The following is a 15,635-nucleotide window of genomic DNA, read 5'->3' on the forward strand; positions in this document are numbered from 1 at the left end:
AGCCAAACCGAAGTATCCTCACGTCTTTATGTGGTCGGATAGAGAGTCCAGAATGAATTTAATCGAGTCAGTACCTTTCCGGAAATGTTAGTAAAGTGTTGTTGAAGCGTTGCGCAGCTGCCACAGCGACATTTCCGGAAGGTACTGACTCGATTAAATTCATTCTGGACTCTCTATCCGACCACATAAAGACGTGGGGATACTTCTGTTTGGCTTTAGGGACCCTCTACTCACTACCACGTAAGTGTAGCGTTGTTTGGAACAGTAGAAGAGGTATAAAAATAGCGTTTTGTAGGCTAGTGGCGAAAGGACCTGCCCCGGTCACTTCCAGGCTAACGAGTTTTGGCTAAAAACGGTGAACTCGATCTTTCTCAAAATACATCCGAATGACATGATTTTGGTGTCAACTCAACGTATGTACTCCCAATAGACCGGTTTCAGCCCCCTAACAACCGTCGTCAAGAACGAACTCAGAGGACAAGCGAACTCAGAGCCGCACGGACACGCACGGACAGCACAAAGCAAGCGTGCTGAACTTAGTTGATGAAACTTATCATCGACCGATCATACGGGTCTAGTGACCACTTTTTATCAGGTAGGCTAAAGTAAACACTATTCTAGGCTATAACTAATGGCTAATAGTGTTCTCATTTTAATCTAAACCAGTCCGATATGCTCTACTGGTACGGGGAGCACTGTGCACACCGGACCCCACCCCCCTTCTAATTTTTTTTTTCAAAAAACAGACTTGCATGCACGACCATCATAGCACCCACACTCATAAAGCGGTCAACCAAACAGCTGAGTGTGTAGGCCAGCAGACACGACCAATTCAAAATAATGTGACACGACATAAACAAGCAATCATGCCACAGCGGGCTATTGTAAAGTCCTCCTTATCTTACCTTAAACCTGAAGCGTCTGTGTTAGCACTTGTGGTGGATGCGCTAGCATCATTGCTATCAGCCTCAGTATCTGCCCGAACATTAATCCAGAAATCGTAGGCTTATTTGCGATTTTTTGTATTATCTACCTTACGTTTCGTTTGTGTTCTTTGTTTGTGTGTGGCCACCAGATTTGTATTTGGTATTGTATTATTTGACGAGGATTCATTAATAGACCACTGAGGCCAATTTCTCATGACCAACACTTTTCTAGATGTCATCACGAACTCATGTTTACACTCTAATATACAAGACTCAGGTCCGAACTAATGAGGACGCCACCAACAGGCAAGGAGTGTTTATTACAACTAACTACAATTTAGGCCCACATCTCTTCTTACAGTAAGATAGAGTTCTATCCTATCACTTAGGTTAGGTCCTATGTTCACTGACTTTGCAAAACGTATCATTTCTTGTAGCCTACTAAATAAAACATTCTTACTTCCTTGTTTTAACCTTACAGATACAGTACATGTGACTTTGCAATATTTATTTTTTTTCTATCACCTCAAATTCTCAACTTGAACAATTAATGCTTTACAGTCACAGAAGTTACATAAACTTTTTTTTTTTTCACAATAAACTCAAGTTCATAACGTGCACTTACAGCAGAATCAGTACAAATTGGGGACGTATAACATTTGAATACCTCAAAGGGCACCTGATTGATGTTTGTATGATGAGTTTGGGCCCTGGCTAGTGGATGTGTGGCTCGTTCCAAGAAAATTTTAAAGCAGTCAATGATCACACCACACAGTTTGGAGAGTGTTTTCGAAAGTCCATTGGCATTGTTTTCATGAAATCATCTCTCTCTGCCCACATGATCAAGGGTTTGAGGCAAGCACATGACATGTAAAACATGATTAAAAGTTCTTGATACAGTTGCTTTACTGATCCCTCTCAAATCTATAGGCCAAGTCTTTTCCATAAAGATGAAGTTTAATTTGCATGATAGTGAGAATACGTTTTTGGAATGCATGCAAAGCTGATGAAGACGGAACTCTTGTTTCAAGGTGCCCTTTGAGGTATTCATACAGGGAAAACGGTAACTGCCAGTTGGGAAGGCCAGTGAAGTGAAGAGTTTTCTCATAATTTCCAATAAATCCAGCTATGTTCAGTTTTTACTCAGTTCCTCATGCAACCCATTCACTTCGTTTTGTATCTGTTCACAATGTTTCATTGTCATTTCAGTCTGACAAGAAACCCCTGTAACAGCAACATCTCCCGTACAGACATTCACACGAGTGTGCATCTCCAATAGCAAAGCACTTTCACTCCTGACCCGTTTGTCGACTCTTTGCTGCAGTCTACGGTGTCTTTCTATGCTATCTTTCTGTACACAACAAATGTTATACGTCCCAATTTGTGCTGATTCTGCTGTAAGTGCACGTTATGAACTTGAGTTTATTGTGGAAAAAAACGTTGCAACTTCTGTGACAGTAAAGCATTGTTTAAGTTGTGAATTTGAGGTGATAGAAAAAAAAGAAATATTGCAAAGTCACATGTATTTGTAAGGTTAAAACAAGGAAGTAAGAATGTTTTATTTAGTAGGCTACAAGAAATTATACGTTTTGCAAAGTCAGTGAACATAGGACCTAACCTAAGTGATAGGATAGAACTCTATCTTACTGTAAGAAGAGATGTAGGCCTAAATTGTAGTTAGTTGTAATAAACACTCCTTGCCTGTTGGTGGCGTCCTCATTAGTTCGGACCTGAGTCTTGTATATTAGAGAGTAAACATGAGTTCGTGATGACATCTAGAAAAGTGTTGGTCATGAGAAATTGGCCTCAGTGGTCTATTAATGAATCCTCATCAAATAATACAATACCAAATACAAATCTGGTGGCCACACACAAACAAAGAACACAAACGAAACGTAAGGTAGATAATACAAAAAATCGCAAATAAGCCTACGATTTCTGGATTAATGTTCGGGCAGATACTGAGGCTGATAGCAATGATGCTAGCGCATCCACCACAAGTGCTAACACAGACGCTTCAGGTTTAAGGTAAGATAAGGAGGACTTTACAATAGCCCGCTGTGGCATGATTGCTTGTTTATGTCGTGTCACATTATTTTGAATTGGTCGTTTCTGCTGGCCTACACACTCAGCTGTTTGGTTGACCGCTTTATGAGTGTGGGTGCTATGATGGTCGTGCATGCAAGTCTGGGTTTTTTTTTTTTTTTTTTTTAGAAGGGGGGTGGGGTCCGGTGTGCAGTGCTCCCCGTCCCAGTAGAGCATATGATCGGACTGGTTTAGATTAAAATGAGAACACTATTAGCCATTAGTTATAGCCTAGAATAGTGTTTACTTTAGCCTACCTGATAAAAAGTGGTCACTAGACCCGTATGATCAGTCGATGAGTTTCATCAACTAAGTTCAGCACGCTTGCTTTGTGCTGTCCGTGCCGCACGGACCGTGCGTGACCGTGCGGCTCTGAGTTCGCTTGTCCTCTGAGTTCGTTCTTGACGACGGTTGGTAGGGGGCTGAAACCGGTCTATAGTCCGAAAAATTGATCTAAAGTGCATTTCACTCCGGATTATCCCTTTAATGTGTTAACATAGCCCATGTAAATTCATCGCATGGGAACCGAACCCGAGAACACGCAAAACATATCTAAATTGATATCCTGTCACGCTGCGCATGACACCACGAAAGACATACGTTGTGCAGAGCCGCAAGATTCCTTGTACCACACACAGATCAAGTTCAAACAATGTAAGTTGCATAATTTTCAGAAATTCTTTGAAACTAGCGAATAGGTAGCCTTAATCAATGCTCGGAAAAAAGTTTCTCCTTCTATTTTTTAAGTTGTAGGCTACAGGTGACGAAAGCACAGGTTGACGGAACCAACGGTTTGGGACTCGTTTTCCGACTGGTGTTTTTTTTGCAACACAGATTAATTTAGCTCGGCAGTTAGCCTGCCACCGACCAGGTTAGTTCAGAAGCATATGTTACCCCAGCAATTCAGCAGAGATTCCTGTTAGCGGGAGTAATGGAACCGAAATCTCTCTAAAATTAGCGAGGCTTATAGAAATGAGCCAGGTTTAGCCTTAAGCTAGGTTGATGTAGTGCCCTATATGTGGAGAGTATCGCCAACTCAAATCATGGGCGCCATCTTTACTACCGGAAGTGACGTTCGTCTCAATGATGGTCAATAGGGCGAATATGACATGTTGAAACAAATAGCTTAACATCGTCATAAACAAGCCTATAAATGTTATAATGTGCATCACTATCCATTAAGATGTTAATGCTGTTGCAAATATGCTGCATTATACATTTTGAAAAAAATAGCAAAGACCAGATAAATAGTAATAAACGTTGCCTAGTCGGAGCCAGCTAGCTCTGAAAACGCCTACGAGGCGAACTTTGTTTATCCAATTTCTTACAGTTAGATATTAGTCTGAGGAAACACCTTGAAATAAGGCAGTAAGAGAAAGCTGAAAGCTTCATTTTGGTGAAATAAGCCTATTTAGGGCACAATGAATAACATCTTACCTTACTTAAGCCAGCGATCCCTACATGTTGCAGCAACTCTTTGAATCACTGTTAGATTTGACGTCTGACCTCCAGATTCGGACATAATGTATTTCGACCGTGCATGAGGCAAGACTAAAATATGCTATTTATTTTCTTTTTTTATCAATAAGTATGTTGTTTCAATAGACTCTGGGACAGTAAAAGAAAATAGTTTTAATTGAACATTTTTTTAAAAATGTTATTTTAAAAAAATATATATTATTATCATAAAGTTAGGCTATTATTATATAAAGTTATTATTATTACAAAACTACATGGAGGTCACCATTAGTTTGACCTCAAACTTTTCCGTTAAATAATAACTTACCCCTATGCACAAAACCTGCCAGACAATAATCACATTTTTCCCACTGCCATCACTCTCCTGAACTGTTTTTGTAATTGGACACCACCACCTTGGCCATAAGTTCAACTTTTACAGACTAAATCACATGCTTCTTGCACTTCTCTTGCAATACATTTTGGACTCAATCTATTGGTAGGTGCCTTATGTATATTGTGGTGCTCTAGTATGCATCTTCTGACTGCATACTACTGTATGTCTAATTGTTCCAACAGCTAATGCCAGTCAAATTCCTTGTAGATATACTTGGCCAATACAAGCTCATTCTGATACTAAAACACACAAACTTGCTAGGTTTTCAAAAATATTTTTCAATAAAATATATTTCCATTTATTATAATCAAATTAAATAATCAAAGACAACAATTTCTGACTTGTGTAACAAACATTTACAAGACCATCAGAATCTAGGCCTATATGAAATGCAATATAAGCATGAGGGATGAGGATGAGAGATCTCCATGTGCTCTTTTCAGGTGTCACATTGTTGTCCTCCACCAAGTCCATCCCTTCATGGTCCTTTACATGGCCTGATTAGATGACATGGAGTTGATCAGCTGTCTGCGGTGTCCTCCCCTCAGACCAATTGTACCTTTGTTCTCGTCCTGCATGTAAAATAATGAAACTCTTGTCATTAAATGGGTAGATGTACATAAAAAATACCACTATTTCTACCACTGTAGTAAGGACTGCTCTTCTAAAAAATCTGAAATGTGCACAGGTTGTCATTAAATGTGTATGCTTCTACACCACACTCATTTATCTGTCGCACACTCTCTCACACACACCCACAAAACATGGGACACAAAGGGAGCAGACCGTGAATCTCCTCTCTCAGCCTCAGACTTGGATAATACAAGGCAGTACCATTTAACACCACACACGCTACATCCTCCTAATAATTTTACTAATGACATCATAGCAAAGTGTACCTGAGAAACTGCAACTAAGTGCCTTAATTAACCAAAAATATAAACATAATAATGTTAATGGTAGAACACGATGAAGAAAGGAAGCTGTTGTTTATCTTGACTTAAATTGATCCAGCTGAGGAAAGCACTTGTTCTTTGGAAGGAATTTCAATTTGTCTGCATGCAATATTGACACCGATCACATACCCTGTCTGTGTATAGTGTATTGTGCACACTGTGGTGGAGACTTGGGTCCATGTTGGGTCCATGTTGACTGGGCTGATTTGGTGATGAGGGGTGTCAGGCATCAGGGGAAAGGTGCTGAAGCAAGGAGCAGCAGCAGTAGCCTACAGGATCTTGAGGATGTTGAGGCGACGGGGCAGGGACCTTGAATCAGCAGACAGCTGTATCCCTCTTACTTCACCAGCCACTGACTCTTCTCTACCTTCATCTAAAATAACGAAAAAGACAAAGAGGGAGCATATTATTTACTATGATATAATACAGACATAATTCATCACCTTAAACCATGATTCAATAAAGCATGGCACACTCACTAGAGGGCTGACAGATTGAAGATTGGTTCATTTCAGAATAGAGTATAAGATCTCACTCCTCACCCACCAGTGCATATATGGACATGCTCCCCTCTACCTACAGGAACTCCTCACCCCCCAGACCTCCTCACGCCCCCTGCGGTCAACGAACATTAACACCCTCCAAATCCCCAGAACCAAGCTCCACAGGATGGGTGATAGAGCTTTCTCTGCTGCTGCTCCCAGGCTGTGGAACGCCCTCCCTGACCACCTGAGGGCCCCACAGACATTGAAAACTTTAAAAAAAAAACTTTGAAAACCCATCTTTTTAAAAAAGCTTTCTGTTAAATGTATTTTGTTGATGTGTGTGTGTGTGTGTGTGTGTGTGTTGTACTATATGTGTGCGTTTGTGTGTGTGTATATTTATATACACGTATGTGTGTGTGTGTGTGTGTGTGTGTGTGTGTGTGCGTGTATGTGTATGTATTTATTTAATCTATTTTAAATTGCATTATTTTTTTAATTTTTTTTAATCTGTCTTTATCTGTTATCCATTTGCATTATAATTTTGTAGCACTTTGAGATTGTCCAAAATGTAAAGTGCAATACAAATAAAATTTATTATTATTATTATTATTAAGTATAGCCTACACAACCAGTGTAGAGCTGAAGTCTGTATTGACACCACTTAATAATTCGTGATTAGCACACCACCTACCAAGTTTGACAGATAGCTAGCAAACCATATCTTCAAACTATGCTGTGTATTTCAACAGATTTATTTGGACAATACTGTAAAGTTTCTAACAACGTTGATAGAAAGACTAGCTAACTTGCAAACTGCAATTATCCGACCAGCTATTTCAGTCAAGCAGGAGGACATTCTTAAAATAGGCAAACAAGACGTTGTCTTATTTTGCTCGACAAGAAAGAAAATGCAAAACTAACAAGTTTATCAATGATTACAGATCGCTATGTTACCTGCTAAGCAGCTGTAGCACTATTAGTAAACACACACGACACAACACTACGTAGCCTACTGGCTGCTTGTCTTAATAGCCACTTTAGTGCTTCAAAAACGCAAAAATGCAAGGAAATTAAGACCATAAATGATAACAGTATGAGATCAAAAACCTTATTTACCAGAGTTGTTCCAACCGTTTTCCTTTTAGACAAGGTTAAGACGAACGATGTATGATGTATTCGCTGCTCCTCCAGAAGTGGCATCTCTCCGGGTAGTTAGAAACAAAATCCGTGCTTCAAATGTCTTAACAAGTCTTATCACTAAAAATGCTTATGACGTAAACGTTATAATGTTAACGTTATCAGAAAAGTTTCCAGTGAGAAAATGGGTCGCTTTATGGTGAAGATAAATTAAGACTTAATGCCAACGATACTCAAACACTGCCATCTGAAAGCATTAGAAAGCATTCTAGTCAAAAGTACTTTTGGTAGTAAAAATGGCGTCCATAAAACACGTGACCACCTCTGAACCAATCCTTGGCAGAACTGCTCTGAACATTCCAAACACAGTTGGCGGTACTCTCCACATATAGGGCACTAGGTTGATGGAATACCCCCCTGGCCAATAAAGCTGATTGATTCTGATCATTAGTTTGTTATGATCTCCTTCAACACCAACATACATTGTTGCATACAACATGCAGCAGTGCAATTATACTACATACATCAGTACAACATACAACAGTGCAATTATATATACTTGTATTTAAAAATACAATTAATTTGAATAAAACATCTTTGAATCATATCTGGAGACATAAAGAGACAAATTATCTTGAATCTAAGGTTAATATACAGTTTATTTGAGAAGTCTTTGACAATATCAAAGGTGGGGTAGGAGATGTTTGGAGCATGCTCTCTGGAGCATTTTTTTTAACATATTGATGGAAATACTCCTCACATCCCCATTGCAAGCAATGAAAAGTTTTGACACAAAAATGAAAAGTTTTAGTGGCCTCTAGAACGAACAGTCCAGGAAAAACACTATCCAATCATACTGAACCGACTGTTAACGATGATTGGATTCTGATGCATCTATCAAACTGCAATCTGCTCCTCCCTCCCGCTCGTGAACAAGCATTGCACGTTCCTGAACTCTGGAGGCGTGGCTTCGGGGGGAAGTCTGAAGAAAGGGGTTGGGACTTTTGACCTGTGTATTTTCAAAATGCAGCTTTGCTGGAATCGTTTTCCAGGATCTTCTACCCTACCTTTATGTGGCTTAAAAGCAAGTAATTATTTTAAGTGAGCAATTTTGCATTCTTTTGTCACTTTAATTGCATATGCATATAAATGGTCATCAAAATGCACAACTTCAAGTAAATTAATAAATCAATAAAAGGGTCTGCTCGTTTGCTATGAGGTGAACAATTCAAACACAAAAGAAACTCTCCCCACAATGCTTTGCTTTCAAAGAGAGCACGGACCCGGTTCTGTACTCTTACCCATTTGAGCTCATCAGGTAAATAGTGCTGGTGACGGTCATAGTCAACTCTTATTCAAAGGCTGCCTTAAATAATACAACATCCTTACAAATGTGGGAGAAAGTTCATTTTTAACAGATAATCATAGAAAAACAAGTGATGATTGTTTGCTTAAACTTGATTGCTATATCGTTTATGCGACTGAGAGAGAAAAGTAGCCTATGTGTGTGTGTGTAATTGAGAGCCTAGAGAGGAGTGAGCTTGCTTGAGTTGATCAACCATGGTGAAAACACTATGCAATTGTACTGTAACAACCTTACAAAACATAACATATAGCATAGCACTGTCAACATCCATTATACTGATATAGCACTGTGAACATCTAACAACCTGTGTGAAGCTGGCCCCCCATGTTATTAAATATGTTTAAAAACACGGTAACACTTTACAATAAGGGTACATGAATTCTCATGAACTAATGCATGACTTAATGCATGAATTACGCATTAGTTAATCCATTAATATATCATGAATCATTATGACTTAACATGAATTCACTGATTGTCATTAATAACTCATCATCTTAAGCATTAAGTACGGTTTGCACATCATCATGAATCATGATTAATTAAGTATGATCATGATGACTTTTTGTCAGACAAAATTTTGGACATCACAGTCATGGAGAAAAAAAGAAAAGTAATTACACATGAATTCATGTTAACTAAATGTCATGAATTGTTAATTCATTAACTCATGCATTAAAGGGTCACTGCACCCTAAAATAGTTTTTTTGAGCTGTTGATTGATTGAAAATACTCATAAGTGGTGAACTGCACTATTACCAGGGTTAATATTGACAAAAATCGTGTTTCTCGACAAAAGTAACATTTCGTCTGATTTTGTATGGGAGATATTGCTCTCTCGCGCATACTACCGTTTGAAAACATGCCATGGCATGTTGGTCCAAAGTACTATTGGAATGCTGACGTTGTCCTGCACTTCTAGTCCGACACTACGTCACCGGGTCGTTACAAATTAGGACTGAAACGCCCCAACACCTGCTGCCCTGATTAGCCTACCTGTGATAAGCCATGTCTGCAGCACTCATTCCCAGATTGACACGAAATCACCATGGTTGATTGGTTGCAGCAGTGCTGCACTCTCTCTCCAAATTTCAGAACGTCTCGCCCATTTTGAAAGCCGTTTTCAGAAATGTGAAGTGGGTGGAGTTATGGGGTGAAGTGACTCTTTAATTATACATGAAAATCTCATTAATAAACATGAATTAATAGTATGTCATTAATGACATAAGGTATGGACAACAAATTCATCTTGAGCATTAGGTACAGTGGGTAAATCATTATGAATAATGATCAATTACACATGATCATGGTGATTTCTAGGTTTTTGAAATGTGCTCCAAGGGGTAAGTAAACTATACATTAACTCATCATGAACTAGTTAAGACCATTTTCAGAGAATATCGAAGAATCCACTTCTTTCGTCAGTGATAAAGAAGGGTCCATTTACCACTTTAGGTGAGGGGCCACAAACATGATGAACTCATGAGTAATTCATCATTAATTAATGTAAATTGACCATTTTTGCATGACTTCAAACTTCATGCATTTAAAGCACCACCTGTTCATCACTTTATCTGAGGGGCCACAGACATGATTAACTAATGAAAAGATAATGCTTAGCTAATGAGGACATGCCTATATTTGAACAATGTGGATTCTTCGATATTCTCTGAAAATGGTCTTAATTAGTTCATGATGAGTTAATGTAGGCTATAGTTTACTTACTCCTTGGAGCACATTTCAAAAACCTAGAAATCACCATGATCATGTGTAATTGATCATTATTCATAATGATTTACCCACTGTACCTAATGCTCAAGATGAATTTGTTGTCCATACCTGATGTCATTAATGACATACTATTAATTCATGTTTATTAATGAGATTTTCATGTATAATTAATGCATGAGTTAATGAATTAATAATTCATGACATTTAGTTAACATGAATTCATGTATAATTACTTTTCTTTTTTCTCCATGACTGTGATGTCCAAAATTTTGTCTGACAAAGTCATCATGATCATACTTAATTAATCATGATTCATGATGATGTGCCAACCATACTTAATGCTTAAGATGATGAGTTATTTATGTATTAATTCATTAATGACAATCACTGAATTCATGTCATAATGATTCATGATATATTAATGGATTAACTAATGCGTAATTCATGCATTAATTCATGCATTAGTTCATGAGAATTCATGTACCCTTATTGTAAAGTGTTACCAAAAACACTGCTATTCGTTTGTGCTACGTTTGTGCCGTAAAAATTAGCGTTTGTGCTGTTAAGGGTTCTAATTTCAGTCCCGACATCTTTGGTCAACTTACAGTAAGAGCGCAGAAATACATTTTGTGAGAACAGAAATTAAACATGCTGAGGCATAAGTGTCCCACATTACACGGATTCACCCCTATTCAATTTACCCATGACCTGGCAACAAGGACTCGAAAGTAAAACGTTATGTAAATTTGTCATATAAAAGTACAGGTATAGAGGCATCCATGGCATCCATATAATAACACACACACACACACACACACACACACACATACACACTGTGGACATGGCAATATGCCAGTTTTTATTTCTAGGTACACGTCAGATGTGCATTACAATACTGTACACTATACAATCACTCAAGCTGGGTGTCACTGATAAAAAAACACTTTCGAATCTTAGTCAGTTATAGAGAGACGAACGGATAGGAGACTACCTCCAGTAAGGGATGTGGTTCCAAGTCAGATTTATAAGTACAGCAGTGGTTTTATTGGCACACATGAGTATAGTTGGTTATTACTGGATACATGGCAACAAGGCAGTACAAATGGCAGTAACAATAACAATGAAGCTGGAACTTTATAAGGACATAAGTGTGATATTAGACTTCATTGATGTAAAAAGAAAAAAAAACCCTGAAAGGGTTGGGAAGGGAGTGTACCTATGTTCTCCGCTTTGTATGGGCCCACGGAACATAGGGCGATGGATCAAAATGAAAAACAATGGTTCCATGCTACCCTTTTGGGGCTACATGCCCAACAAGTTTCGTGCACCCCGTTCTTTCAGTGTCCCGGGAATCTTTGATGGGAATTTGTGCATGCGAAAAAACCTAAACTGACTAAACTTATATGATATAATGACTAACACACACACACACACACACACACACACACACACTCACACACACACACACACACGGTTCAGTTGCCAATCGAGTTTGATGATGACTCTTGCTCCAGGCATGTAGGGGATTCAATAGAAGATGGAAACACATTGACAAGCGGGATTTATTTTTGCGGAGAGAATGTGCAGGAATGTGCGGTCATATTTGGTACCGCTTTGCAATACATGTAGTTTGTTATGCCTTTATCTTAAACTTTTTGAAAGTTAGCTGAGTCACAAAGACAAGAAACTTGTGAAGTAGAAGATACCCATGAAGTAGAAGTTTATACCCAATTCAGGACCCAAGAGCTATTTTAAAAACCTTGTGGCTTTGGGCTGAACGCGGCAGGTCTCATAAGGTCGGTTGTTTCTGCTTCCTCATTCACAGAAGACGACTTGTACAGCTTATGACACGTGACATTACACTGAAAAACTATCAGCACCACACCAGAATACACATTTTCCTTATCTCTTTCCTTCTTAATATACCAAAAGATCTGAAAATAATCATTAAGAAAGATACCTCTTGACGCTTGTGAAATCATCCCTAATAACTCTCAGATACATCTTATTCACATTTGCAGCTGTTTTTTTGTTCTGATTGGCTAATGCAGAAGAAATAGATGGGCCTTTAGACAGTCAGGACAACAAGGTGGTCCAATATGTTTTGCTGCTCATATACTATCTAACCAATCGATCTGTCTAAATAGAAAACAATAAAAACTAAATGAATGAGCAAACGAATGGATGAATGATCAAATAAATGAATTTTACTATCTCTCTCTGTTTACCCTCACCACCATAGGCAACCACACACTCTCTCATGCTTCCTGACACACAAAACCTCTTTGCTACTTTCTCTCTCTCTCGTCTGCTTTACCACCACCCTCCCCTGTTCTCTGTCGGAGAGGAAGGAGGTGGTTTGTCTTTTGCGTCTCTTTTGAGTCTCTTCCTCTCTTATCACACTCTACCATCTCAGTTGATCAGAAACTGGACAGCACACAGCATGGAGCCCTGTCCTCTGGGCCTGCTGCTGCTCGGTGAGTTTTGCCTGTGTGTGTGTGTTTGTGTGTGAGTGTGTGTGTGTGTGTGTGTGTGTGTGTGTTTTGGAATTTCCCATCTCTCATGTGCTGATTCTGCTGTAAGTGCACGTTATGAACTTGAGTTTATTGTGGAAAAAAAAAGTTTATGTAACTTCTGTGACTGTAAAGCATTGTTCAAGTTGTGAATTTGAGGTGATAGAAAAAAAAGAAATATTGCAAAGTCACATGTATCTAAGGTTAAAACAAAGAAGTAAGAATGTTTTATTTAGTAGGCTACAATAAATGATACGTTTTGCAAAGTCAGTGAACATAGGACCTAACCTAAGTGATAGGATAGAACTCTATCTTACTGTAAGAAGAGATGTAGGCCTAAATTGTAGTTAGTTGTAATAAACACTCCTTGCCTGTTGGTGGCGTCCTCATTAGTTCGGACCTGAGTCTTGTAGAGTGTAAACATGAGTTCGTGATGACATCTAGAAAAGTGTTGGTCATGAGAAATTGGCCTCAGTGGTCTATTAATGAATCCTCATCAAATAATACAATACCAAATACAAATCTGGTGGCCACACACAAACAAAGAACACACACGAAACGTAAGGTAGATAATACAAAAAATCGCAAATAAGCCTACGATTTCTGGATTAATGTTCGGGCACAATACTGAGGCTGATAGCAATGATGCTAGCGCATCCACCACAAGTGCTAACACAGACGCTTCAGGTTTAAGGTAAGATAAGGAGGACTTTACAATAGCCCGCTGTGGCATGATTGCTTGTTTATGTCGTGTCACATTATTTTGAATTGGTCGTGTCTGCTGGCCTACACACTCAGCTGTTTGGTTGACCGCCTTATGAGTGTGGGTGCTATGATGGTCGTGCATGCAAGTCTGTTTTTTTATTATTTTTTTTTTTAGAAGGGGGGTGTGAGGTCCGGTGTGCACAGTGCTCCCCGTCCCAGTAGAGCATAGTATCGGACTGGTTTAGATTAAAATGAGAACACTATTAGCCATTAGTTATAGCCTAGAATAGTGTTTACTTTAGCCTACCTGATAAAAAGTGGTCACTAGACCCGTATGATCAGTTGGTTTCATCAACTAAGTTCAGCACGCTTGCTTTGTGCTGTCCGTGCGTGTCCGTGCGGCTCTGAGTTCGCTTGTCCTCTGAGTTCGTTCTTGACGACGGTTGTTAGGGGGCTGAAACCGGTCTATAACTTGCCTTCCGGTCTCTGCCATCTTGACCTCTTGTCATCAGGCTCATTCGGTTAGCTATGTGCAGATCTGGCTGGATGTGATGCTGCACATTGCAAACATGCATCACATTCAGCCAGATCTGTGAAGCATTGCAAGGGAAAGAACCTACCTAATTGCAATTGTAGATGAGTTAGGGTAATGTACTCATACATTCAAGTCCTTAATCACATTTTTCAGTACACTGCAAAGTTTAGATTTTGTAGGGAGCCTCTCCATATCACCACTGAATTGTAATGCTATTTTGAGTCTTGTGAATAGTCTGTGAATGTTATTATTATTGCAAAAGTGGTTAAATTGAAAACTACTCAACTATTATGTCTGTGCAGAGAGAATGAATGTGTCTGTATGCATGTTTAAAGGCAATGATGGTTAAACACTTTAGTGAAAGTGGCCGTGGTGGCGGTCATAGTGAGTGGAGATAGGCCTAATGAAGAATGTTTATCCTGCACTATATTTACTTTCACTTCCCCATGTGCGCCCACTGGATACAGCGTTCAGTGGTGTGGACTTGACGCGCAGGACAGTAAGTTTAACCCTGAGCGGCTGCTGCACAGCAGACTTTTTTAGTGGGCTTTGCTCTGTTAAAAACAACGTTCTATATATATTTTTTTTCTTGTCGCGTTGCACCACATATGTGTACGGTGGGCGCGGGCCTTGAGTGTACTCTTGAGTGTGATACCAGACAAACCATGATTTCTCATAAACAATCTCAAATAACATCATCGTTGAGTGTCAGAATCTTAATGAAAACTGTGTCAAGAACTCTGAGGAACTTGGATCTTTGTGTCTTTGTGTTCTAGTGTTGATCTTGTGTTCCTACTCTGGATATGCTGCAGGTAAGATTCAGATCAGTTTATGTGCCCCCCAATTATTTCACCTTTGTTTAGACTAATTGGTTGAGAATTACACACAATAAAATGATTGTCCCATAGTAGATCAACAGGTGCTGTAAAATTACGATGTATACTTTCATGAGATTTGCGCTTTTGCACATTCATTTAAAGGACATATTGGTGATAGTTGTGCATTCAATTCCATGTGTCTCATCTGACACTTTTTGCCGTGACACAATTTGAAATGTCATGTCATTTGCCTCCACAGATGCCCCTATAGCTACAGTAACTATAGTGTCTCCCCAGCGTCCTCTCTATCCTGGAGAGACAGTCACTCTAAGGTGTGATATTTTAGACACAGTCTGGGATCAGTATGTCTGGTACAAAGACGATTATCCTATGGAAGAGCAGGACAGAAAGACCCTCATCATTCATCTCCCTAATGATACTGGCCAGTATAGATGTCAAGGATATGAAAGTTGGCAAAGGTATACTCAGTGGAGTGCTCCTGTCTCTATCAGTGTCACAGGTA

General features: G+C 39.1%; 2 long non-coding RNA genes across 2 annotated transcripts; one reads left to right on the forward strand and one right to left on the reverse strand.

The window, feature by feature from the left end:
- Positions 1-5,138: 5,138 nt before the first annotated feature.
- On the reverse strand, positions 5,139-6,190 carry LOC134060559 (uncharacterized). Its single transcript, XR_009935193.1, has 2 exons — positions 5,952-6,190; positions 5,139-5,438 (listed from the first exon to the last, which is right to left on the reverse strand). It is a non-coding gene; the product is annotated as an uncharacterized LOC134060559 (long non-coding RNA).
- Positions 6,191-12,955: 6,765 nt separating this feature from the next.
- Positions 12,956-15,456, forward strand: LOC134060561 (uncharacterized). The gene is made up of 3 exons (XR_009935195.1): positions 12,956-13,018; positions 15,071-15,106; positions 15,372-15,456. It is a non-coding gene; the product is annotated as an uncharacterized LOC134060561 (long non-coding RNA).
- The last annotated feature ends 179 nt before the right edge of the window (positions 15,457-15,635 follow it).

This window comes from Sardina pilchardus, chromosome 16 (genome assembly GCF_963854185.1).
Source record: "Sardina pilchardus chromosome 16, fSarPil1.1, whole genome shotgun sequence".
Lineage (NCBI taxonomy): Eukaryota > Metazoa > Chordata > Actinopteri > Clupeiformes > Clupeidae > Sardina > Sardina pilchardus.